The sequence below is a fragment of the Salmo trutta genome, unplaced genomic scaffold, assembly GCF_901001165.1.
Source record: "Salmo trutta unplaced genomic scaffold, fSalTru1.1, whole genome shotgun sequence".
Classification (NCBI taxonomy): Eukaryota; Metazoa; Chordata; class Actinopteri; order Salmoniformes; family Salmonidae; genus Salmo; species Salmo trutta.
Window position 1 is genome coordinate 1,540,348 of NW_021822911.1, and position 25,652 is coordinate 1,565,999.

Genomic DNA, 25,652 nt, shown 5'->3' on the forward strand with positions numbered 1-25,652 from the left:
GAACCGAGGACGCGAAAGGTCCTTGGTTCGAAACCGGGTGGAAGCAGTGCTCTTTGGCAAGTGCAGTAGGTACTATACTTTTACCAGAGAATAGTTATTTTCATAAACACCTAATTTTGGAAATTTGAACACATGCCATGAATATCTGTAAAATTCGGTTTACTCCTTGCAATAACTGTCGCAGCAGTTTCTGTATTGTAGTGGTTATAACATTCGCTTCACACGCGAAAGGTCCCTGGTTCGAAACCAGGCGGAAACAACGCTCATTAACACATTCAATTAGTACCACAGAGAATTTCATGAATCCCTTATTTTGGAAATTCGAATACGTTCCATGAATATCTTTAAAATTCGGTTTACTCCTTGCAGCTAATTGTAGCAGTAGTTTCTGTGGTGTAGTGTTTATCACGTTTGCTTCACACACGAAAGGTCCCTGGTTCGAAACCAGCGGAAACAATGCTCATTGACACATTCAAGAAGTACTATAGTGGTAACAGAGAAATTCATTAAAGCCTTATTTTGGAAATTCGAATACGTGCCATGAATATCTGTAAAATCCGGTTTACTCCTTGCAGATAATTGTAGCAGCAGTTTCTATAGTGTAGTGGTTATCACGTTTGCTTCACACGTGAAAAGTCCCTGGTTCGAAACCCGGCGGAAACAACGCTAATTGACACATTCAAGAAGTATCATAGTGATAACAGAGAAATTCATCAATGACTTATTGTGGAAATTTGAATACGTGCCATGAATATCGGTAAAATTCGGTTTACTCCTTGCAGCTAATTGTAGAAGCAGTTTCTGTAGTGTAGTGGTTATCACGTTTGCTTCACACACGAATGGTCCCTGGTTCGAAACCCGGCGGAAACAACGCTCATTGACACATTCAAGAAGTACTATAGCGGTAACAGAGAATTTCATGGATGCCTTATTTTGGAAATTCGAATACGTGCCATGAATATCTGTAAAATTCGGTTTACTCCTTGTAGCAAAATGTAGCAGCAGTTTCTGTAGTGTAGTGGTTATCACGTTCGCTTAACACGCGACAGGTCCTCGGTTCGAAACCGGGCGTAAACAACGCTAATTTTCACAATCAAGAAGTATCATAGTGATAACAGAGAAATTCATTAATGACTTATTTTGGTAATTTGAATACGTGCCATGAATATCGGTAAAATTCGGTTTACTCCTTGCAGCTAATTGTACCAGCGGTTTCTGTACTGTAGTGGTTATCACATTTGCGTTACACGCGAAAGGTCCTCGGTTTGAAACCGGGCAGAAACAGTGCTCTTTGACACCTGCAGTAGGTAATGTGCTTTAAACAGAGAATAGTTATTTTCATAAATGCCTTATTTTGGAAATTCGAATACGTGCCATGAATATCTGTAAAATTCGTTTTACTTCTTGCAGAAAAATCAAGCAGCAGTTTCTGTAGTCTAGTGGTTATCACGTTCGCTTTACACGCGAAATGTCCTCGGTTCGAAAAACGGGTGGAAACAGTGCTCTTTAACACGTGCAGTAGGTACTTTACTTTTAACAGAGAATAGTTATTTTCATAAATACCTAATTTTGGAAATTTGAACACGTGCCATGAATATCTGTAAAATTCGGTTTACTCCTTGCAATAACTGTCGCAGAAGTTTCTGTATTGTAGTGGTTATCACATTCGCTTCACACGCGAAAGTTCCCTGGTTCTAAACCGGGCGGAAACAAAGCTCATTGACACATTCAAGAAGTACTATAGCGGTAACAGAGAATTTCATTAATTCCTTATTTTGGAAATTCGAATACGTGCCATGAATATCTGTAAAATTCGGTTTACTCCTTGTAGCAAAATGTAGCAGTAGTTTCTGTAGTGTACAGGTAATCACGTTTGCTTAACACGCGAAAGGTCCTCGGTTCGAAACATGGTGGAAACAGTGCTATTTGACACGTGCAGTAGGTACCGTACTTTTAACAGAGAATAGTTATTTTCATAAATGCCTAATTTTGGAAATTTGAACCCGTGCCATGAATATCTGTAAAATTCAGTTCACTCCTTGCAGATAATTGTAGCAGCAGTTTCTGTAGTGTAGTGGTTATCATGTGTGCTTCACACGTGAAAAGTCCCTTGTTCGAAACCCGGCGGAAACAACGCAAATAGACACATTCAAGAAGTATCATAGTGATAACAGAGAAATTCATTAATGACTTATTTTGGAAATTCGAATACGTGCCATGAATATCGGTAAAATTTGGTTTACTCCTTGCAGCTAATTGTAGCAGCAGTTTCTGTAGTCTAGTGGTTATCACGTCGAACCGAGGATGCGAAAGGTCCTCGGTTTGAAACCGGGTGGAAACAGTGCTCTTTGACACTTGCAGTAGGTACTATACTTTTAACAGAGAATAGTTATTTTCATAAATTCTGTATTTTGGAAATTCGAATACGTGCCATGAATATCTGTAAAATTCGGTTTACTCCTTGTAGCAAAATGTAGCAGCAGTTTCTGTAGTGTAGTGGTTATCACGTTTGCTTAAAACGCGAAAGGTCCTCGGTTCGAAACGGGGTAGAAACAGTGCTCTTTGACATGTCCAGTAAGGTACTGTATTTTTAACAGATAAAAGTTATTTTTATAAATTCTGTATTTTGGAAATAAGAATACGTGCCATGAATATCAGTAAAATTCAGTTTCCTCCTCGTAGCTAACTGTAGCAGCAGTTTCTGTAGTGTAGTGGTTATCACGTTCGCTTAACACGCGAAAAGTCCTCGGTTCGAAACCGGGCGGAAACAGTGCTCTTTGACACGTGCAGTAGGCACTATACTTTTAACAGAGAATAGTTATTTTCATAAATTCTGTATTTTGGAAATTCGAATACGTGCCATGAATATCTGTAAAATTCGGTTTACTCCTTGTGGATAAATGTAGCAGCAGGTTCTGTAGTGTAGTGGTTATCACGTTTGCTTCACATGCGAAAAGTCTTTGGTTCGAAACCGGTCGGAAACAACGCTCAATGACATATTCAAGAAGTATCATAGTGGTAACAGAGAAATTCGTTAATGCCTTATTTAGGAAATTCGAATACGTGCCATGAATATCGGTAAAATTCGGTTTACTCCTTGCAGCTAATTGTAGAAGCAGTTTCTGTAGTGTAGTGGTTTTCACGTTTGCTTAACACGCGAAAGGTCCTCGGATCGAAACCGGGCGGAAACAGTGCTCTTTAACACGTGCAATAGGTACTTTACTTTTAACAGAGAATAGTTATTTTCATAAATACCTAATTTTTGGAAATTTGAACACGTGCCATGTATATCAGTAAAATTCGGTTTACTCCTTGCAAGATAATTGTAGCAGCAGTTTCTGTAGTTTAGTGGTTATCACGTTTGCTTTACAAGCGAAAGGTCCTCGGTTCGAAACCGGGTGGAAACAGTGCTCTTTGTCACGTGCAGTAGGGACTGTACTTTTAACAGAGAATAGTTATTTTCATAAATTCTGTATTTTTGAAATTCGAATACGTGCCATGAATATCTGTAAAATTCGGTTTACTCCTTGCAGCTAATTGTAGCAGCAGTTTCTGTAGTGTAGTGGTTATCATGTTCGCTTTACACGCGAAAGGTCCTCGAATCAAAACCGGGTGGAAATAGTGCTCTTTGACACGTGCAGTAGGTACTGTACTTTTAACAGAGAATAGTTATTTTCATAAATTCTGTATTTTGGAAATTCGAATACGTGCCATGAATATCTGTAAAATTCGGTTTACTCCTTGCAGATAATTGTAGCAGCAGTTTCTGTAGTTTAGTGGTTATCACGTTTGCTTCACATGCGAAAGGTCCCTGGTTCGAAACCGGGTGGAAACGATGCTCATTGACACATTCAAGAAGTACTATAGCGGTAACAGAGAATTTCATATATGCCTTATTTTGGAAATTCGAATACGTGCCATGAATATCTGTAAAATTCGGTTTACTCCTTGTAGCAAAATGTAGCAGCAGTTTCTGTAGTGTAGAGGTAATCACGTTTGCTTCACATCCGAAAAGTCCTTGGTTTGAAACCGGGCAGAAACAGTGCTCTTTGACACATGCATTAGGTACTGTACTTTAAACAGAGAATAATTATTTTCATAAATGCCTTCTTTTGGAAATTCGAATACGTGCCATGTATATCTGTAAAATTTGGTTTAGTCCTTGTAGCTAAATGTAGCAGCAGTTTCTGTAGTGTAGTTGTTATCACGTTTGCTTCACATCCGAAAAGTCCTTGGTTCGAAACCGGGCGGAAACAACGCTCATTGACACATTCAAGAAGTATCATAGTGGTAACAGAGAAATCCGTTAATGCCTTATTTTGGAAATTCGAATACGTGCCATGAATATCTGTAAAATTCGGTTTACTCCTTGTAGCAAACTGTAGCAGCAGTTTCTGTAGTGTAGTGGTTATCACGTTTGCTTAACACGCGAAAGGTCCTCGGTTCGAAACCGGGTGGAAACAGTGCTCTTTGACACGTGCAGTAGGTACTGTACTTTTAACAGAGAAAAGTTATTTTCATAAATTCTGTATTTTGGAAATTCCAATACGTGCCATGAATATCAGTAAAATTCGGTTTCCTCCTCGTAGCTAAATGTAGCAGCAGTTTCTGTAGTGTAGTGGTTATCACGTTCGCTTAACACGCGAAAAGTCCTTGGTTCGAAACCGGGCGGAAACTGTGCTCTTTGACACGTGCAGGAGGCACTATACTTTTAACAGAGAAAATTTATTTTCATAAATTCTGTATTTTGGAAATTCCAATACGTGCCATGAATATCAGTAAAATTCGGATTTCCTCCTCGTAGCTAAATGTAGCAGCAGTTTCTGTAGTGTAGTGGTTATCACGTTCGCTTAACACGCGAAAGGTCCTCGGATCGAAACTGGGCGGAAACAGTGCTCTTTAACACGTGCAGTAGGTACTTTACTTTTAACAGAGAATAGTTATTTTCATAAATACCTAATTTTGGAAATTTGAACAAGTGCCATGTATATCAGTAAAATTCGGTTTACTCATTGCAAGATATTTGTAGCAGCAGTTTCTGTAGTGTAGTGGTTATCACATTTGCTTCACACGTGAAAGGTCCCTGGTTCTAAACTGGGCGGAAGCAAAGCTCATTGACACATTCAAGAAGTACTATAGCGGTAACAGAGAATTTCATTAATGCCTTATTTTGGAAATTCGAATACGTGCCATGAATATCTGTAAAATTCGGTTTACTCCTTGCAGAAAAATCAAGCAGCAGTTTCTGTAGTGTAGTGGTTATCACGTTCGCTTTACACGCGAAAGGTCCTCGGTTAGAAACCGGGTGGAAACAGTGCTATTTGACAAGTGCAGTAGGTACTGTACTTTTAACAGAGAAAAGTTATTTTCATAAATTCTGTATTTTGGAAATTCGAATTCTTTGCAATGAATATCTGTAAAATTCGGTTTACTCCTTGCAGATAATTGTAGCAGCAGTTTCTGTAGTGTAGTGGTTATCACGTTTGCTTCACATGCGAAAGGTTCCTTTTTTCGAAACCGGGTGGAAACAATGCTCATTGACACATTCAACAAGTACTATAGCGGTAACAGAGAATTTCATTAATGCCTTATTTTGGAAATTCGAATACGTGCCATGAATATCTGTAAAATTCGGTTTACTCCTTGTAGCAAAATGTAGCAGCAGTTTCTGAAGTGTAGTGGTAATCACGTTTGCTTAACACGCGAAAGGTCCTCGGTTCGAAACCGGGTGGAAACAGTGCTCTTTGTCACGTGCAGTAGGCACTGTACTTTTAACAGAGAATACTTATTTTCATAAATTGTGTATTTTGGAAATTTGAATACGTGCCATGAATATCTGTAAAATTCGGTTTACTCCTTGTAGCAAACTGTAGCAGCAGTTTCTGTAGTGTAGTGGTTATCATGTTCGCTTAACACGCGAAACGTCCTCGGTTCGAAACCGGTCGGAAACAACGCTCAATGACACATTGAAGAAGTATGATAGTAGTAACAGAGAAATTCGTTAATGCCTACTTTTGGAAATTAGAATACGTGCCATGAGTATCGGTAAAATTCGGTTTACTCCTTGTAGCTAAATGTACCAGCAGTTTCTGTAGTGTAGAGGTAATCACGTTTGCTTCACATCCGAAAAGTCTTTGGTTCGAAACCGGGCGGAAACAACGCTCATTGACACATTCAAGAAGTATCATAGTGGTAACAGAGAAATCCGTTAATGCCTTATTTTTGAAATTTGAATACGTGCCATGAATATCGGTAAAATTCGGTTTACTCCTTGCAGCTAATTGTAGAAGCAGTTTCTGTAGTGTAGTGGTTATCACGTTTGCTTAACACGCAAAAGGTCCTCGGATCGAAACCGGGCAGAAACAGTTCTCTTTAACACGTGCAGTAGGTACTTTACTTTTAACAGAGAATAGTTATTTTCATAAATTCTGTATTTTGGAAATTCCAATACGTGCCATGAATATCAGTAAAATTCTATTTCCTCCTCGTAGCTAAATGTAGCAGCAGTTTCTGTAGTGTAGTGGTTATCACGTTCGCTTAACACGCGAAAGGTCCTCGGATCGAAACCAGGCGGAAACAGTGCTCTTTAACACGTGCAGTAGGTACTTTACTTTTAACAGAGAATAGTTATTTTCATAAATACCTAATTTTGGAAATTTGAACAAGTGCCATGTATATCAGTAAAATTCGGTTTACTCCTTGCAAGATAATTGTAGCAGCAGTTTCTGTAGTGTAGTGGTTATCACATTTGCTTCACACGCGAAAGTTCCCTGGTTCTAAACCGGGCGGAAACAAAGCTCATTGACACACTCAAGAAGTACTATAGCGGTAACAGAGAATTTCATTAATTCCTTATTTTGGAAATTCGAATACGTGCCATGAATATCTGTAAAATTCGGTTTACTCCTTGCAGAAAAATCAAGCAGCAGTTTCTGTAGTGTAGTGGTTATCACGTTCGCTTTACACGCGAAAGGTCCTCGGTTAGAAACCGGGTGGAAACAGTGCTATTTGACACGTGCAGTAGGTACTGTATTTTTAACAGAGAAAAGTTATTTTCATAAATTCTGTATTTTGGAAATTCGAATTCTTTGCCATGAATATCTGTAAAATTCGGTTTACTCCTTGCAGATAATTGTAGCAGCAGTTTCTGTAGTGTAGTGGTTATCACGTTAGCTTCACATGCGAAAGGTCCCTGGTTCGAAACCGGGTGGAAACAATGCTCATTGACACATTCAAAAAGTACTATAGCGGTAACAGAGAAATTCATTAATGCCTTATTTTGGAAATTCGAATACGTGCCATGAATATCTGTAAAATTCGGTTTACTCCTTGTAGCAAAATGTAGCAGCAGTTTCTGTAGTGTAGTGGTTATCACGTTTGCTTAACACGCGAAAGGTCCACGGTTCGAAACCGGGTGGAAACAGTGCTCTTTGACACGTGCAGTAGGTACTGTACTTTTAACAGAGAAAAGTTATTTTCATAAATTCTGTATTTTGGAAATTCCAATACGTGCCATGAATATCAGTAAAATTCGGTTTCCTCCTCGTAGCTAAATGTAGCAGCAGTTTCTGTAGTGTAGTGGTTATCACGTTCGCTTTACACGTGAAAAGTCCTTGGTTCGAAACCGGGCGGAAACTGTGCTCTTTGACACGTGCAGTAGGCACTATACTTTTAACAGAGAAAAGTTATTTTCATAAATTCTGTATTTTGGAAATTCCAATACGTGCCATGAAAATCAGTAAAATTCGGTTTCCTATTCGTAGCTAAATGTAGCAGCAGTTTCTGTAGTGTAGTGGTTATCACGTTTGCTTAACAAGCGAAAGGTCCTCTGATCGAAACCAGGCAGAAACAGTGCTCTTTAACACGTGCAGTAGGTACTTTACTTTTAACAGAGAATAGTTATTTTCATAAATACCTAATTTTGGAAATTTGAACACGTGACATGTATATCAGTAAAATTCGGTTTACTCCTTGCAAGATAATTGTAGCAGCAGTTTCTGTAGTGTAGTGGTTATCACGTTCGCTTAACATGCAAAAGGTCCTCGGATCAAAACCGGGTAGAAACAGTGCTCTTTGACACGTGCAGTAGGTACTGTACTTTTAACAGAGAATAGTTCTTTTCATAAATTCTGTATTTTGGAAATTCGAATACGTGCCATGAATATCAGTAAAATTCGGTTTACTCCTTGTAGCAAACTGTAGCAGCAGTGTCTGTAGTGTAGTGGTTATCACGTTCGCTTAACACGCGAAAGGTCCTCGGTTCGAAACCGGACGGAAACAGTGCTCTTTGACACGTGCAGTAGGCACTGTACTTTTAACAGGGAATAGTTATTTTCATAAATACCTTATTTTGGAAATTAGAACGCGTGCCATGAATATCTGTAAAATTCGGTTTACTCCTTGTAGCATAATGTAGCAGCAGTTTCTGTAGTGTAGTGGTTATCACGTTTGCTTCACACGCGAAAGGTCCCTGGTTCGAAACCAGGCGGAAACAACGCTCATTGACAAATTCAAGGAGTATCGTAGTGGTTACAGAGAATTTCAATAATTCCTTATTTTGGAAATTCGAATACCTGCCATGAATATCTTTAAAATTCGGTTTACTCCTTGCAGCTAATTGTACCAGCAGTTTCTGTACTGTAGTGGTTATCATATTTGCTTTACACGAGAAAGGTCCTCGGTTTGAAACCGGGCAGAAACAGTGCTCTTTGACACATGCAGTAGGTAACGTACTTTAAACAAAGAATCGTTATTTTCATAAATGCCTTATTTTGGAAATTCGAATACGTGCCATGAATATCTGTAAAATTCGGTTTACTTCTTGCAGAAAAATCAAGAAGCAGTTTCTGTAGTCTAGTGGTTATCACGTTCGCTTTACACGCGAAATGTCCTCGGTTTGAAAAACGGGTGGAAACAGTGCTCTTTAACACGTGCAGTAGGTACTATACTTTAAACAGAGAATAGTTAATTTCGTAAATTCTGTATTTTGGAAATTCGAATACGTGCCATGAATATCTGTAAAATTCGGTTTACTCCTTGTAGCTAAATGTAGCAGCAGTTTCTGTAGTGTAGTTGTTATCACGTTTGCTTCACATCAGAAAAGTCCTTGGTTCGAAACCGGGCGGAAACAACGCTCATTGACACATTCAAGAAGTATCATAGTGGTAACAGAGAAATTCGTTAATGCCTTATTTTGGAAATTTTAATACGTCCCATGAATATCGGTAAAATTCGGTTTACTCCTTGTAGCTAATTGTAGAAGCAGTTTCTGTAGTGTAGTGGTTATCACATTCGCTTAACACGCGAAAGGTCCTCGGTTCGAAACCGGGTGGAAACAGTGCTCTTTGACACGTCCAGTAAGGTACTGTACTTTTAACAGAGAAAAGTTATTTTCATAAATTCTGTATTTTGGAAATTCGAATACGTGCCATGAATATCTTTAAAATTCGGTTTACTCCTTGTAGCTAAATGTAGCAGCAGTTTCTGTAGTGTAGTGGTTATCACATTCGCTTACACCACAAAGGTCCCTGGTTCGAAACCAGGCGGAAACAACGCTAATTGACACGTTCAAGAAGAATCACAGTGATAACAGAGAAATTCATTAATGACTTATTTTGGAAATTCGAATACGTGCCATGAATATCGGTAAAATTCGGTTTACTCCTTGTAGCTAATTGAAGCAGCAGTTTCTGTATTCTAGTGGTTATCACGTCGAACCGAAGACGCGAAAGGTCCTCGGTTTGAAACCGGGTGGAAACAGTTCTCTTTGACATGTGCAGTAGGTACTATACTTTTAACAGAGAATAGTTATTTTCATAACTACCTAATTTTGGAAATTTGAACGCGTGCCATGAATATCTGTAAAATTCCGTTTACTCCTTGTAGCAAACTGTAACAGCAGTTTCTGTAGTGTAGTAATTGTCACGTTTGCTTCACACGCGAAAGGTCCCTGGTTCGAAACCGGGCGGAAACAATGCTCATTGACACATTCAAGAAGTACTATAACGGTAACAGAGAAAAGTTATTTTTATAAGTTCTGTATTTTGGAAGTTCGAGTACGCGCCATGAATATCAGTAAAATTCGGTTTACTCCTTGTAGCTAAATGTAGCAGCAGTTTCTGTAGTGTAGTGGTTATCAGGTTCGCTTAACACGCGAAAGATCCTCGGTTGAAACTGGGCGGAAACAGTGCACTTTGACACGTGCAGTAGGCACTGTACGTTTACTGGAGAATAGTTATTTTCATAAATTCTGTATTTTGGAAGTTCGAATACGCGCCATGAATATCAGTAAAATTCGGTTTACTCCTTGTAGCTAAATGTAGCAGCAGTTTCTGTATTGTAGTGGTTATCATGTTTGCTTCACACGCGAAAGGTCCCTGGTTCGAAACCAGGCGGAAACAACGCTCATTGACACATTGAAGAAGTACCATAGTGGTAACAGAGAATTTCATTAATCCCTTATTTTGGAAATTCGAATACGTGCCATAAATATCTTTAAAATTCGGTTTACTCCTTGTAGCTAAATGTAGCAGCAGTTTCTGTAGTGTAGTGGTTATCACGTTTGCTTCACACGCGAAAGGTCCCTGGTTTGAAACCAGGCGGAAACAACGCTCATTGACACGTTCAAGAAGTATCATAGTGATAACAGAGAAATTCATCAATGACTTATTTTGGAAATTCGAATACGTGCCATGAATATCGGTAAAATTCGGTTTACTCCTTGCAAAACGATCGAGCAGCGGTTTCTGTAGTGTAGTGGTTATCACATTCGCTTACACCACAAAGGTCCCTGGTTCGAAACCAGGCGGAAACAACGCTAATTGACACGTTCAAGAAGAATCACAGTGATAACAGAGAAATTCATTAATGACTTATTTTGGAAATTCGAATACGTGCCATGAATATCGGTAAAATTCGGTTTACTCCTTGTAGCTAATTGAAGCAGCAGTTTCTGTATTCTAGTGGTTATCACGTCGAACCGAAGACGCGAAAGGTCCTCGGTTTGAAACCGGGTGGAAACAGTTCTCTTTGACATGTGCAGTAGGTACTATACTTTTAACAGAGAATAGTTATTTTCATAACTACCTAATTTTGGAAATTTGAACGCGTGCCATGAATATCTGTAAAATTCCGTTTACTCCTTGTAGCAAACTGTAACAGCAGTTTCTGTAGTGTAGTAATTGTCACGTTTGCTTCACACGCGAAAGGTCCCTGGTTCGAAACCGGGCGGAAACAATGCTCATTGACACATTCAAGAAGTACTATAACGGTAACAGAGAAAAGTTATTTTTATAAATTCTGTATTTTGGAAGTTCGAGTACGCGCCATGAATATCAGTAAAATTCGGTTTACTCCTTGTAGCTAAATGTAGCAGCAGTTTCTGTAGTGTAGTGGTTATCAGGTTCGCTTAACACGCGAAAGATCCTCGGTTGAAACTGGGCGGAAACAGTGCACTTTGACACGTGCAGTAGGCACTGTACGTTTACTGGAGAATAGTTATTTTCATAAATTCTGTATTTTGGAAGTTCGAATACGCGCCATGAATATCAGTAAAATTCGGTTTACTCCTTGTAGCTAAATGTAGCAGCAGTTTCTGTATTGTAGTGGTTATCATGTTTGCTTCACACGCGAAAGGTCCCTGGTTCGAAACCAGGCGGAAACAACGCTCATTGACACATTGAAGAAGTACCATAGTGGTAACAGAGAATTTCATTAATCCCTTATTTTGGAAATTCGAATACGTGCCATAAATATCTTTAAAATTCGGTTTACTCCTTGTAGCTAAATGTAGCAGCAGTTTCTGTAGTGTAGTGGTTATCACGTTTGCTTCACACGCGAAAGGTCCCTGGTTTGAAACCAGGCGGAAACAACGCTCATTGACACGTTCAAGAAGTATCATAGTGATAACAGAGAAATTCATCAATGACTTATTTTGGAAATTCGAATACGTGCCATGAATATCGGTAAAATTCGGTTTACTCCTTGCAAAACGATCGAGCAGCGGTTTCTGTAGTGTAGTGGTTATCACGTTCGCTTTACACGCGAAAGGTCTTCGTTTCAAAACCGGGCGGAAACAGTGCTCTTTGACATGTGCAGTAGGTACTGTACTTTTAACAGAGAATAATTATTTTCATAAATCCCTAATTTTGGAAATTCGAATACGTGCCATGAATATCTGTAAAATTCGGTTTACTCCTTGCAGAAAAATCAAGCAGCAGTTTCTGTAGTGTAGTGGTTATCACGTTCGCTTCACACGCGAATGGTCCCTGGTTTGAAACCAGGCGGAAACAACGCTCATTAACACATTCAATTAGTACCACAGAGAATTTCATTAATCTCTTATTTTGGAAATTCGAACACGTTCCATGAAAATCTTTAAAATTTGGTTTACTCCTTGCAGCTAATTGTAGCAGTAGTTTCTGTGGTGTAGTATTTATCACGTTCGCTTCACACACGAAAGGTCCCTGGTTCGAAACCAGTGGAAACAACGCTCATTGACACGTTCAAGAAGTGTCATAGTGATAACAGAGAAATTCATCAATGACTTATTTTGGAAATTCGAATACGTGCCATGAATATCGGTAAAATTCGGTTTACTCCTTGCAAAACGATCGAGCAGCGGTTTCTGTAGTGTAGTGGTTATCACGTTCGCTTTACACGCGAAAGGTCTTCGTTTCAAAACCGGGCGGAAACAGTGCTCTTTGACATGTGCAGTAGGTACTGTACTTTTAACAGAGAATAATTATTTTCATAAATCCCTAATTTTGGAAATTCGAATACGTGCCATGAATATCTATAAAATTTGGTTTACTCCTTGTAGCTAAATGTAGCAGCAGTTTCTGTAGTGTAGTGGTTATCATGTTTGCTTCACACGCGAGAAGTCCCTGGTTCGAAACCGGGCGGGAACAACGCTCATTGACACATTCAAGAAGTACCATAGTGGTAACAGAAAATTTCAATAATTCTTTATTTTGGAAATTCGAATACGTGCCATGAATATCTGTAAAATTCGGTTTACTCCTTGCAGAAAAATTAAATAGCAGTTTCTGTAGTGTAGTGGTTATCACGTTTGCTTTACACGCGAAAGGTCCTCGGTTTGAAACCGGGCAGAAACAGTGTTCTTTGACAAGTGCAGTAGGTACTGTACTTTTAACAGAGAATAGTTATTTTCATAAATTCTGTATTTTGGAAATTCGAATACGTGCCATGAATATCTGTAAAATTCGGTTTACTCCTTGTAGCTAAATGTAGCAGCAGTTTCTGTAGTGTAATGGTTATCACGTTTGCTTCACACGCGAAAAGTCCACGGTTCGAAGCCGGGCGGGGACAACTGCTCATTGACACATTCAAGAAGTACCATAGTGGTAACAGAGAAATTCATTATTTTGGAAATTTGAATACGTGCCATGAATATCTGTAAAATTCGGTTTACCACTTGCAGAAAGATCGAGCTGCGGTTTCTGTAGTGTAGTGGTTATCACGTTCGCTTTACACGCGAAAAGTCCTCGGTTCGAAACCGGGCGGAAACAGTGCTCTTTGACACGTGTTGATGATCAGTTACTTGAGAAGGAGACCAAGTCAGGACGCTAAACCGGGTGGATTCAATTATAGTAAGGCATTTTATTATGAGACAAAGATAATTGGCAAAGCGTGCACGGACTCCTTCGTTTAGCTCATAGGGAACTAGCGGAAGAGAGCGCCGAAACATGGTGTGCATCCAATTTATACAATGAAATAACAGTGTGTTGACATAGGTTGAGTCTAGTAGGTCCGCTCTCCTGACTGGTTGATGAGTGGAGGGACGGTCCATTCTCCAGGTGGTGTCGACTTCCCATTGGCCCTGGGCAGTGTCCTTTGTCCTCGGAGTCCAACACCCCTAAGTGTGTTTTTCTGCTAATTCGTGTCTGGTTGGTTACGATATTCATGGAATGTTGTTTTTTACACCAGTGGTCAGTTCGTGTGGCTAGGGCGCTTTCATGTCTTGACATTTTTGTGTGAGTGCTTAAGTCAGCCATCTGTCTCTGGGTGTGGTCGTGATTGGTATCAGTTGGTTGCTCAATATGTCTCTGGAATTTTGTTGTGTGCTGTTGTGAAGCATGTTGTGCAAATGCCCTCCTTATATATCATTAGTTAAAACGTTAGATTATCTTTATTACAAATCCCCCTCTTCACGTCTGCAAGACGTGACAAAGAAAAAGGGGAACAGGCTTGCTCGGCGGTAGGTACTTGTCGTCTCATTGATCTGAACTTTCACTCGGTCCGTAGCTCACCATCTGCTCCGTTATCATCTCTCTAAAGTTCTGGTTATTAAACCTCTTGCACACGGGACCAAACAACAACCACACAACCCAAACACACTCATACAGGTTAAAGCAGCCCATAATACAGTTCTTGCAACACTTTTCCATTTCCCAAACATGGGCTGTGTTATCAAAAATGTACGTACAGCAATGAACCTAATCATTCTACCTACACCATCCTCTTTGCCCGTAACCTATCGAGAGTTAGTCTATTTTACCAGGTCATGAGGGAGGTGGCGGAAAATTGGTCAGAGAACCTCTTTACTGCATCCCCGGTTTCATTCATGAATCTCTGTTGATTATAAAAGATGTCATTAATTCAATCCACAATATTATTTATTGTCAACTACCAACATAATGTACTGTTAAAGCCTTCACATATTTGATTCATAACTTTGTATTCATCTGGAACCTCCCTGAGGATGCCAATAGCATCCATCTAGACAAAGCCATTCCCATCCTTATCAAAACTCCTCCTGTACCTACTTTAGCCTCCTATAACTGGTCTCTTATCACTAATTCAAACTGGTTGGACCAATAACCCCAGGGCGCAAGTTCCTAACCACCCTTTGTGGTAATTCTTGTCGTATGCGTCCTTTGCTGGTACTAGCCCACCCTTCATCAGCCATAGGTGCTATGAGGTTACAAATTTTCTCCTGTGCTTTCAAACCAAAGTCAGTCACATTAACGATTACCTTTCCAGCCGTTAAAATCATCTCAATTCTCGGTGCCATTCTTGTATCTATAACACTGGTGCTCATCAGGAATCCAGGTGAACCGAGGTGGGTTGGCTGAGTACTTCAATCTGGCCAACCCCGATTCCTATACAGTTGTCTGCTTCCCCAAGGAATTGTTTAATGCTCACCTAAAATTCTACATCTTGATCTTCTTTGATTCCTTATTCTGTACGTCACTCATCAGTGTATTATATAGTTTATCTTCTACTTCTTCTCAATGACAACGGTATCGTATGATTAGTACCCGAAGGTGTTGGATCTGAATGTATCAGAAAGATTAGATTATGATGCAGCTCAGAGCCTCTACTCTTCCCAAAAACCGTCAACCCTCTCCTGCCCTTAGTCGATCTGCTAGGTACCACCCCATACTCACACCTCTAGGAGCATACACAGTGATGAACGGTCGGGATAGGAAATCTTCGTTAAGGAGGTAACCCCCGGACCTTATTGGTTCTCGGTTCTTCTCCTAACTCTGTGTGATCATCAGTGCTCATATGTGTACATACCTTCTTGCAGTGGGTAACGTGGACCCATGTGACTCTCTCAGCTTTCCTACTGGCAAAGGCAATGGTTTAATAGCACCTGGTATGGGCCTTCCCAACGGGACTGCTTCCAGTTTTTTCTCCTCAGGGACTGGATCCACACCCAGTCTCCTAGTTGGATTGAGTGAATCACCTTCTCTTGCAATTCACCTGTTGGACACAAAATCTTGGACATACGGGTTTGGTTAACAGTCTTCTCATGTGCTCTGCTAGTATATCTTTAACTTATATGTCTACCTGTTCTGGTATTTCTATTCTCCCTAACTCTGGCATTCTATAGGCTCTACCTGATTAGCTAAACTGTCATCCATCATTTAAAGAGATGGCTCTTAGTAAACCAACTCTAGGGATAATATCTTGACTTAATATTTTAGCTACCATAATCATGTCCACCAAGTAAGTTGGGAACGCTTCTACCCATTTGCTATACTTATCTGTTATTGTTAAACACCCCTTCTTCCCCTCAATTCGGAATAGTTCAATAAGTCCATTTCCAAATGTTGGAATGGACATTCTACAAAAAATGTTTTTGTTCTAGTAGCATCCTATCCTGTTCTATCGCCTGCTCTACTATACTCCCCCTTTTTATACATGGCTCAAGCCATGTATCAATTCTGCTGCATTTCTTAACAATGTCTTTGGTAAGATCAGTAAATTATCCTTATGTCAGCCCTTCTCTTTTAGGATTGCCCCCTTCCATTTACCACATGTCCAATTCTCCCTGGGGCATTCATCCTTAGCTACCCTGTGCATTTCTCTATCAAGTGTCTTATCTTCTTTAAGATTTACCTACTTTCCACTAAATTATCATATCTTTTCCTAGCGAATTTTACCAAACATAACTTAAAATCAAAACTATAATACATGCCTATGGAGCCGATAGTCTCTCCATGTATTAATATCCTAACTAAATGAACCTAACTAAGTTATCCTTCTATCTTCTATTCTTATGTCTTTTCTGTCTCTCCCAGTGTTATTTCTGTCCTCACCTGTTTATAATTTAACTATGCTGGTCTCCACTCACTAACCGTTATCTAATTCTTCTGTGTCCCTTTTATCTTCTCTTCCTTTCTTATGCTCTCCTCCTACTTCCAACCCATCAAGGTCTCAGCAGTGCAGGGGAGTACTAAATGTCTCATTGTCTTATTCCATAGCTACTTAAATTTATCTCGATACCCTCAATGATCCTGGATTACCTACTGATGTCATATATTCCTGTCCTGTTGACAAAAGTCTACCATTATTAAACTTATTCACAACAAAATATAATAATACTATTATGTCGATTCCATAGCCTTGTTGTGTTAAATCTCTTACACTGAATACAACCACCGCTGACTTTCTAAGGGAAAATAAACTTATCTAGATAATGTAAAAAGTACCCCTAATTATCAAACGATATTCACATAACATAATCAGATCAAAATGACTAATCTGAACTACTCCACAAAGAAAAATTATTGTACCCTTATCGTCATTCTCATTGGTTCAAATTATCCAATTGTGTGTAAGAACTTTAATTCCATCATAATTACCAGTTCTACAAATTTCCTTAAAGTCAGTATCACAAATGACCTTAAATTCACCATCCAAATGGCTTTTCATTGCGGCTGATCAGACCACAAAAGGAAAAGTCACCAGAGGGGTCGAAAGTCCTACCACCCTTTCAGAACCGTGTTTCTACATTTAGACAAATGAAGGCTAAGAACTTTATCTACATTTTGTATCTCAATTTCCCAGAACAATCCCTATGAGAGGAATTTCACGTGCTTAATTAAAACTCAGAAACCAAAACTTCAAAATGCCATGTGTGTATACCCCTTTAAGATATCCTGTCCCTAGGTATTTTTCCCAAAGATAGTTAAGCGCTCCTTTTTCCATAAAATAACCACTTGGTCAGCATTTCCTCATACTACACCGATTCAAAAACCCAAACGTTAACTACAAACAAAACCTAAAAATACTTTATAATTCCATTATACTCCCCCCAATCATTAGTTTTAAACTTAATTGAACATGCGCTACCCTTGGATACAATACTGTACTTCAAACCTATTAAACTCCCCTACTTTAACATACTACTTGACTAATTTAACCCAAGATTGCTTAAAACCTCTTACATCTACACGTTCCGCTAGCGGAACGTCTGCTCCAATATCCAATGATGGGCGGGGCGCGAAATTCAAACTCCTCTAAATCCGAAAACTTACACTTTTCAAACATATGACTATGTTACAGCTATTTAAAGACAAGACTCTCCTTTATCTAACCAAACTGTCCGATTTCAAAAAGGCTTTACAGCGAAAGCAAAACATTAGATTATGTCAGCAGAGTACCCAGCCAGGAATAATCACACAGCCATTTTTCAAGCTAGCATATCATGTCACATAAACCCAAACCATATCTAAATGCAGCACTAACCTTTGATGATCTTCATCAGATGACACACCTAGGACATTGTGTTATACAATACATGCATGTCTGTTCAATCAAGTTCATATTTATATCAAAAACCAGCTTTTTACATTAGCATGTGACGTTCAGAACTAGCATTCCCACCGAACACTTCCGGTGATTTTACTAAATTACTCACGATAAACGTTCACAAAAAGCATAACAATTATTTTAAGAATTATAGATACAGAACTCCTCTATGCACTCGATATGTCCGATTTTAAAATAGCTTTTCGGATGAAGCACATTTTGCAATAATGTAAGTACATAGCCCGGCGTTACAGGGCTAGCTATTTAGACACCCACCCAGTGTAGCCTTCACCAAAATCACATTTCCTATAAGAAAAATGTTCTTACCTTGCTTGTTCTTCATCAGAATACACTGCCAGGACTTCTACTTCAATAACAAATGTAGGTTTGGTCCCAAATAATCCATCGTTATATCCAAACAGCGACGTTTTGTTCGTGCGTTCTAGACACTATCCCAACGCTAAATCTCGGCCACGAGCATGACGCAAAATATGACAAAAAATTTCGAAATATTCCATTACCGTACTTCGAAGCATGTCAACCGCTGTTTAAAACCAATATTTATGCAATTTATCTCGTAGAGAAGCGATAATATTCCGACCGGGAATCTGCCTGTCTGTAAACTGAGGAAAAAACCGAAAGCCGGGGGCGGGGCGTGTCACGCGCCTAAGGCTTAGTCCATTGACTGACCACTCAGCATTTGCTCTCGTGTGCTTCAGCCAGGGCTTTGAATGACATCATTCCTGTTTTTCCCGGGCTGTGAGACTCCATTGTTGACGTGAGAAGTGTCACGTAAGAGCAGAGATCCTTTGTAAACGACAGAGATAATAAAGAAGGGCAAGAAATGTTCAGACAGGGTACTTCCTGAACAGAAGCATCTCAGGTTTTTGCCTGCCATAGGAGTTCTGTTATACTCACAGACACCATTCAAACAGTTTCAGAAACTTTGGAGTGTTTTCTCTCCAAAGCTAATAATTATATGCATATTCCAGTTTCTGGGCAGGACTAATAATCAGATTAAATCGGGTACGTTTTTTATCCAGCCGTGAAATTACTGCCCCCTAGATGTAACAGGTTTTAAAACCTTAAACCCCTTCAGTTTGTCTGCAAACCGGCCCATTCTGTTTGCTAAGAATACACTGCCATTATACACAACTGTGTTTAATGTGCACCGTCCCTGTAAAAATAAAATTAACTCCACCTGCAATTCACTTTACTAACTTAATATTTTTCCATGCAATGTTCAAATCCCCACCAGTGAGAGTTCCTAAGGATACTCCGGCAATGATTATGAAAATAACAAACAGGGGAGCTGATATCCCCAGCCTCTCCCAGGGAGGGAGATAACCCGACCCTGGGCGTGGCGCCTTAGGTCGTGGAAACGGGAGCTGTGGTCCCATTTTCCCCAACTAAGGTTTCAGTGGTTGGAATCGAATTTTAGGGCGCGCAAATCGGCCCTGGTTTCAGTCAAAGTTCTGGAAGGGGTTGGGGCCGGAGTGCAGTGTGTAAGGTGGTGCCAAGGCGCGCCTGATTTACCTTTGACCTGGACAGAGTGTGAAGTAAGTTCCTTCACTTCGTACGGTCCAGTCCACCTGGGTTCCAGCCACTTTCTCTTGTGGACTTTGACCCTCACCCAGTCCCCAACTTTTACCTTCAGTGGTGGCGAATCTCCCGACAGCTCCCCCTCTTGGACCTTGCGGATCTGTGTGGAGAGAGCTGCAGAAAGTTCTGTCAGTTTTCTCACATAGTCAGACATTGCAATTTGTTGTACATCAAGGGCGGGCATATGACCTCCCTCCCTTGGTGGACCAGGCATGACTCTACCAGTCATTATCTCATGAGGAGAGAGATGGGTGCCTGCACCTGGAGAGGCTCTCATAGCCATCAACGCCAGGGGCAGGGCTTCCACCCAAGTCAACTTCGATCCTGCACATACCTTAGCTATTTTAGCCTTAAGGGATTGATTGGCGCGTTCCACGAGGCCCTGAGATTGGGGCCTGCACACCGACCCAAATTTGTGTACAATCCCGAATCTCTCCCACCAATTGCTTTATACTGTTCCTTTCCCCCAGCTCTATCCTGTATTTTTTGTTCCAAATATTCACTAAATTTGAGCTTGGTTGGTGGAGTAGTTGCCATCTTATTATCTGTATAAGTGTCTCTCTATCTTTGTATACTTAGCCCGTCGCTGGTAAAGACCAGCGATGTATTCACGGCGCGGACACCGACTTATCTCTGGTGTCCCACCCTCGTAAACAAAGTGTTATGTGGTTATATTTTATTTGTTCCCCACAACCCCAACAGCACGGCGGCCCTCAAATTGTTTAAATATCACCTTGGTATTGGAGGTCTCATGGAACGAACCCCCAAATCATGCAGTCATCAGGGTTATATAGTTACAATGAGTTATATTTACTTTAATTCCTCCACATGTACATGGGTGGTCTCATCTGGTTGCCATTCCAGTAGCCCTCCCAAGTTAACGGATATATTCTATCAATGACGTGCCACACAGGCTCACAGTCTACACGGGGAGTCACACAGACTTTGACCCACACAGGATCGCCACACAGGCTCACAGATCCACACAGGATCGCCACACAGGCTCTCTATTCAGTCAAATATCTTTGTATTCAGCCTTAACATTTGTTAACACAATTTACATACAATTTAACAACAATTCATACTCACGCCCAGTACTACTGATCAAAATTTGGATAAAGACTATAATATAATATGCAGATTTTGTTTTAACAGGCTCTGCTTACCTTTTTTTAGTCGAGCTCGTTGATCAGTTTCCCGGGGCAAGTAGAATCGCCGATGGCTCCTGCGGACAGGTCACCCGTCCTCACGAGATTGTCCTGGACATGTCTCCTCTCACATCAACCATTTATGGACCGAATTCAGAAGTATGAAACCATCCTCTGCTACCAAGTTTTGTTGATGATCAGTTACTTGAGAAGGAGACCAAGTCAAGACGCTGGACAGGGTGGATTCAATTATAGTAAGGCAGTTTTATTAAGAGACAAAGATATTTGGCACAGCGTGCACGGACTCGTTCGTTTAGCTCTTAGGGAACTAGCAGAAGAGAGCCCCAAAACATAGTGTGCATCTGTTTTATACAACATGATTGTAATGCTATGACGTAGGTTGAGTCTTGTAGATTCGTCCTCCTGACTGGTCGTTGAGTGGAGGGTTGATCCGGTCTCGGGTCGGTGTCGACTCCCCATTGGTCCATGAGTGTGTTCTCTGTTCCTCTAACCCAGCCCTCAGGGATGGGTTTGTGTGTGTGTACGTGTGTGTTTTGTGCTGAGTCATTGTCTGTGTGTCTCTGTAGTCACAAGATGTTATTGCGAGACTGGCCGCTGGCCCCTGTGATCAGGGCATTTCCTGTTTTATCAGTGCTGTGTAAGGTCTAAGTCGGCCATCTGTTTCTGGGTGTGCGTGTATAGCTAGTATCCGTTCAACACAGAATGTGTCTTTTGTATCAGCAGATAAGTGTTGTGCAATAGACCAGCTTATGCGATATATTTATTACAGCGGACAGAAATACTAGGAGAGAGGGGTACCCCTACACAGAACTGAACCGGATCAAAGATGGCGGACAGATATACTAGGATGGAAGCAAATGTAAGGGATTATAACGTCATAACGAATCATGCAGAAACATGTACAGTTTACAGGAATGTTAGTTAATGTAGAGACAAACGATTATGCTTTTTTTAATCGTAAAGTTAATTTACGAAAATCGCGATTTAGCAAGCTAGCTGACTAGCTAACATTAACCAACTAGCTGACTAGCTAACATTAGCCAGCTAGCTGACTAGCTAACATTAACCAGCTAGCTGACTAGCTAACATTAACCAACTAACTGACTAGCTAACATTAACCAGCTAGCTGACTAGCTAACAATAGCCAGCTAGCTAACATTAACCAGCTAGCTGACTAGCTAACATTACCCAGCTAGCTGACTAGCTAACATTAGCCAGCTAGCTGACTAGCTTTATGGGTGTTGTGACATGAGTATGAAATTGTAATTCTTGTTGTTTTAGGGACTCCTGAAACAACCAGCAAACCAGGCTGTCGTTTTGTGAAACAGTGGATGTATAGAATCTAGCTAGCTGAAGAATTTACTGCAAATTGAATGTACAATTGTGTTAGCTTGCCTTGCTGATATTTGCCATGCAGATAGATGAAATAACGTAGCTAGCTATGTTCTTGCTTATTGTGCAGTGGATGATTATAATACCTGTATGCCTATGGATGTGTAGCTAGCTATCTAGCCGATCTGTGTATGAACCCAAACGTTTGGTATACATATTAGTTCAGAACCTATGAACCTCAGCTATCATAGCCAGTTGTATCAACTTCAAAACAGCCTGAATGACATTAATGAAGCCTATGGATTGAGTAGAATATAATGTAACTTTGTGCCAAGGATGCAAGTCGTATATACATGTAGTTATTACCATGCATGAGATCCCCACATTGTAGCCTGTACATTTAATATATTCACTGATCATGTACTATACCTTGGAAAATAAAGGTGCAGTTTAGGTATGAATGTCTTTGAGATTATTTTTCAGTCATATCCAATACCAGGAGTATCAAATTCCAGTCTTTGAATGACGCTGTGTCTGCATGTATGTATTACAATTATACACTTCAACAGTGTTTACCAATCTTGGTCCTGGGACATCAATGGTTACACATTGTAACTAATAGACTAGAAACAGGATTTAACTAGTTAATTCATATATACAGAAATATAATGTTAAAAAACAGAACACTACACTTCCTATGCATCATGTAAATACTCTAACACTGGTTCATCTCAACATCTAATGCCCTTCATCTGCATTGATCTGGTAAACACAGGATAGGTGGAGTATTTCATCAAATTACACTTCATTTCAACCAGTAGAGAATGTGAAACGCTTTATTGAAAAGCTCATTAACCAAGTGTTATAAATACAAGTTTCATTCTGTACTTCAATGCACATCTGTTGTGCATTATAAAAACAGAGGAAGAAAGAGGAGGTGGTGAGAGAGGTGTAAAAGACAGAAAGGGAAAGAGGTAAGCACATAGGAGCAGGGAAGGCAGCACATGATTAATGAATCACAGTGCTACATAAATATTCTCTCAGTTCATCACAATTACATAATAGTGTCTCTCGTCGGCCCAAAGGTTCTTAAAAGCAGGTGAGGTGGCGATGATGGGACTGGGGGTTGGCATCCTCTCACATCAAAACATACCTGCAGATGAGAGACAGATGGAGAGAGAGAGAGCATGTTTAAACCTTGTGTTTTTATTTTTTATTCTAACATTGTTAGTCATCAATCAGGAGGTGAAATGCAAAACTGACCTTGGATCATTAACTCTGGGACTACTGCATCTCTATCTCTATTTCAATGTAAAGCATCTCTTTAATAATACTTCCTGTATAATATAAACTGACCTGGGATCATTAACTCTGGGACTACTGCATCTCTATCTGTATTTCAATGTAAAGCATCTCTTTAATAATACTTCCTGTATAATATAAACTGACCTTGGATCATTAACTCTGGGACTACTGCATCTATATCTGTATTTCAATGTAAAACATCTCTTTAATAATACTTCCTGTATAATATAAACTGACCTTGGATCATTAACTCTGGGACTACTGCATCTCTATTTGTATTTCAATGTAAAGCATCTCTTTAATAATACTCCCTGTTGACCTGACCAAGTGACCTCTCACCTCTGATCATGCTGTGCCCTTTATGTAGCCAGTTCAGATGCAGGAGGGGTTCACCGACACAGCTGATATAACCTAGAGGATTTAGGGAGAAGAGGAGAGAGGGATGAAGTGAAGGAGAGAGACTGTTATTGAAAAAATAAGGTAGTTAAAGCGACAATGTTCAACAGGAATCTCTGTGTGGCCTCACCTGGTGTCCACACCACACTAAGTGGCTGCAGAGGACTTTATGCTGAAAAACATGAACGGACACACAAGGATAAACAATACAGCGTAGTTATAGAAATAATGAAGTGTCTTACTATTCTCCATGGTTGGCCCTCTTGCCTATTCTTTGAAGGTGGAAGGAGCCACAGTTATACACCTGAACCTGTTTACTGCACAACACAATCCATCAATCAGATTGATACATGAGTGTGTAGGTGTGGGTTATAGGGTGTCTAATTGTTCTACATTTTTTCAATATGGGTGATTTAAAATAGCCTGTTTTGTTTTTGTACAGACATCACACACCCTTACCTAAACAGCACCCTCACCTGAGAAGAAGAAATCAAAGGGAGAGAAACTGTGAACTGAATAACTGCAGTTGACATAGCTCAGTAAATGGAAGAATACTCTTATTGCAATGTGAATGGCTCTTAAAATAGCCTTTGTTGTGCATAGTGTAGTCTAGGGTCCTCGTGTCCATCCTCATGAAGTTACGCAGGACACAGGTAGCCTTCACACACCTGAATTCCCCCAGGAGACAGTCCTAGATGACCCTGGTCACCCAACCTTGCAGTGCCCTACACGGTAACTGTAGGCAATCGTTCTGAAGGAATCTCCAGTTACAAGGTATCTGTAGGAATATGGAAGACAATGTAATTATTAGACTGTTACATCACCAGGTCATTGCGGATTACTAAAGTATAATATCCCTGATAACAAATCATGATAACATTGGATTGATAGATGCATGGGCACACATATGTACATGTGTAGCATGTGACAATAACAGAATCATATCAAGCATGGCATCACAAATGAATACATAAATACCACTTGAAGCTTGATGATGAGTTGATCATTTGAATCAGCTGTGCAGTGTGAAGGCAAAAACAACAATGTTCCCCTCTGAGTCCCCAGGACTGAGAACCACTGCTCTTCATTGGGACCTCTTCATATGTAGACTGGCTTTCATAGAGCTCTTTATCTGAGGACAGAAAACCTCACAAGAAACAGACTTCATTGTAGTGAAATTACACCACACTGAATATTATGTTACTATTATCTCCGTCCTCACTTCTAGGGACAGGAACTACACAAAAGTACCTGCTCTATCCAGAATAGCCTCCTCTCTCACTGACAGCTGGGGCTGCTATCCTTTCACCCTCCTCCATGGCTGTTAGCTAGCTACCTACAAATGCATTTGGAGTTTGTTTTTTACAGTGATAAATAGATAGCTAGCTAATATGAAGTTAGCTAGCTAAGTGAATTAAATATCACCAGCTAGCTATCTATCTATACAGTATTTGAAGTTGGCTAGATAGCTAGCTCATTTAGCAGCTCATTTGAGTTAGCCTGCACTGTAGCTAGTTAGCTAATAATACATCGGTTTTTTTTTACATTTTCAAAATCTATTTACTTACTTGAATAGGTTCTCCCAGCCATGTGGACAACTGGAAACAGGGGTAGGCCGTCAATGTAACTAAGAATTTGTTCGAGTTGCCGAGTTAAACTTCACTACACTAGGATACAAACTCTGTAACACATAGTGCATTGTGGGTAGTTTAGAAGACTTCCAGAAATAAGTTAATAAATATGTAATAACACAAAAACATAACTGTTTGTACTCATAGGTAACCA

The 25,652-nt window shown here is 40.0% G+C and overlaps 15 non-coding genes across 15 annotated transcripts; all 15 read left to right on the plus strand.

The window, feature by feature from the left end:
• Positions 1-2,482: 2,482 nt before the first annotated feature.
• On the plus strand, positions 2,483-2,555 carry trnaf-aaa (transfer RNA phenylalanine (anticodon AAA)). The gene has a single exon. It is a non-coding gene; the product is annotated as a tRNA-Phe (tRNA).
• Positions 2,556-2,697: 142 nt separating this feature from the next.
• On the plus strand, positions 2,698-2,770 carry trnav-aac (transfer RNA valine (anticodon AAC)). The gene has a single exon. It is a non-coding gene; the product is annotated as a tRNA-Val (tRNA).
• A 564-nt stretch (positions 2,771-3,334) lies between these two features.
• Positions 3,335-3,407, plus strand: trnav-uac (transfer RNA valine (anticodon UAC)). The gene has a single exon. It is a non-coding gene; the product is annotated as a tRNA-Val (tRNA).
• A 1,197-nt stretch (positions 3,408-4,604) lies between these two features.
• trnav-aac (transfer RNA valine (anticodon AAC)) lies at positions 4,605-4,677 on the plus strand. Its single transcript has one exon. It is a non-coding gene; the product is annotated as a tRNA-Val (tRNA).
• A 564-nt stretch (positions 4,678-5,241) lies between these two features.
• trnav-uac (transfer RNA valine (anticodon UAC)) lies at positions 5,242-5,314 on the plus strand. Its single transcript has one exon. It is a non-coding gene; the product is annotated as a tRNA-Val (tRNA).
• A 978-nt stretch (positions 5,315-6,292) lies between these two features.
• Positions 6,293-6,365, plus strand: trnav-aac (transfer RNA valine (anticodon AAC)). Its single transcript has one exon. It is a non-coding gene; the product is annotated as a tRNA-Val (tRNA).
• A 563-nt stretch (positions 6,366-6,928) lies between these two features.
• Positions 6,929-7,001, plus strand: trnav-uac (transfer RNA valine (anticodon UAC)). Its single transcript has one exon. It is a non-coding gene; the product is annotated as a tRNA-Val (tRNA).
• A 563-nt stretch (positions 7,002-7,564) lies between these two features.
• trnav-uac (transfer RNA valine (anticodon UAC)) lies at positions 7,565-7,637 on the plus strand. Its single transcript has one exon. It is a non-coding gene; the product is annotated as a tRNA-Val (tRNA).
• Positions 7,638-8,421: 784 nt separating this feature from the next.
• Positions 8,422-8,494, plus strand: trnav-cac (transfer RNA valine (anticodon CAC)). The gene has a single exon. It is a non-coding gene; the product is annotated as a tRNA-Val (tRNA).
• A 770-nt stretch (positions 8,495-9,264) lies between these two features.
• trnav-aac (transfer RNA valine (anticodon AAC)) lies at positions 9,265-9,337 on the plus strand. Its single transcript has one exon. It is a non-coding gene; the product is annotated as a tRNA-Val (tRNA).
• Positions 9,338-12,003: 2,666 nt separating this feature from the next.
• Positions 12,004-12,076, plus strand: trnav-uac (transfer RNA valine (anticodon UAC)). The gene has a single exon. It is a non-coding gene; the product is annotated as a tRNA-Val (tRNA).
• A 141-nt stretch (positions 12,077-12,217) lies between these two features.
• On the plus strand, positions 12,218-12,290 carry trnav-cac (transfer RNA valine (anticodon CAC)). The gene has a single exon. It is a non-coding gene; the product is annotated as a tRNA-Val (tRNA).
• A 331-nt stretch (positions 12,291-12,621) lies between these two features.
• trnav-uac (transfer RNA valine (anticodon UAC)) lies at positions 12,622-12,694 on the plus strand. Its single transcript has one exon. It is a non-coding gene; the product is annotated as a tRNA-Val (tRNA).
• Positions 12,695-13,042: 348 nt separating this feature from the next.
• Positions 13,043-13,115, plus strand: trnav-uac (transfer RNA valine (anticodon UAC)). Its single transcript has one exon. It is a non-coding gene; the product is annotated as a tRNA-Val (tRNA).
• A 341-nt stretch (positions 13,116-13,456) lies between these two features.
• Positions 13,457-13,529, plus strand: trnav-uac (transfer RNA valine (anticodon UAC)). Its single transcript has one exon. It is a non-coding gene; the product is annotated as a tRNA-Val (tRNA).
• Positions 13,530-25,652: the final 12,123 nt, after the last annotated feature.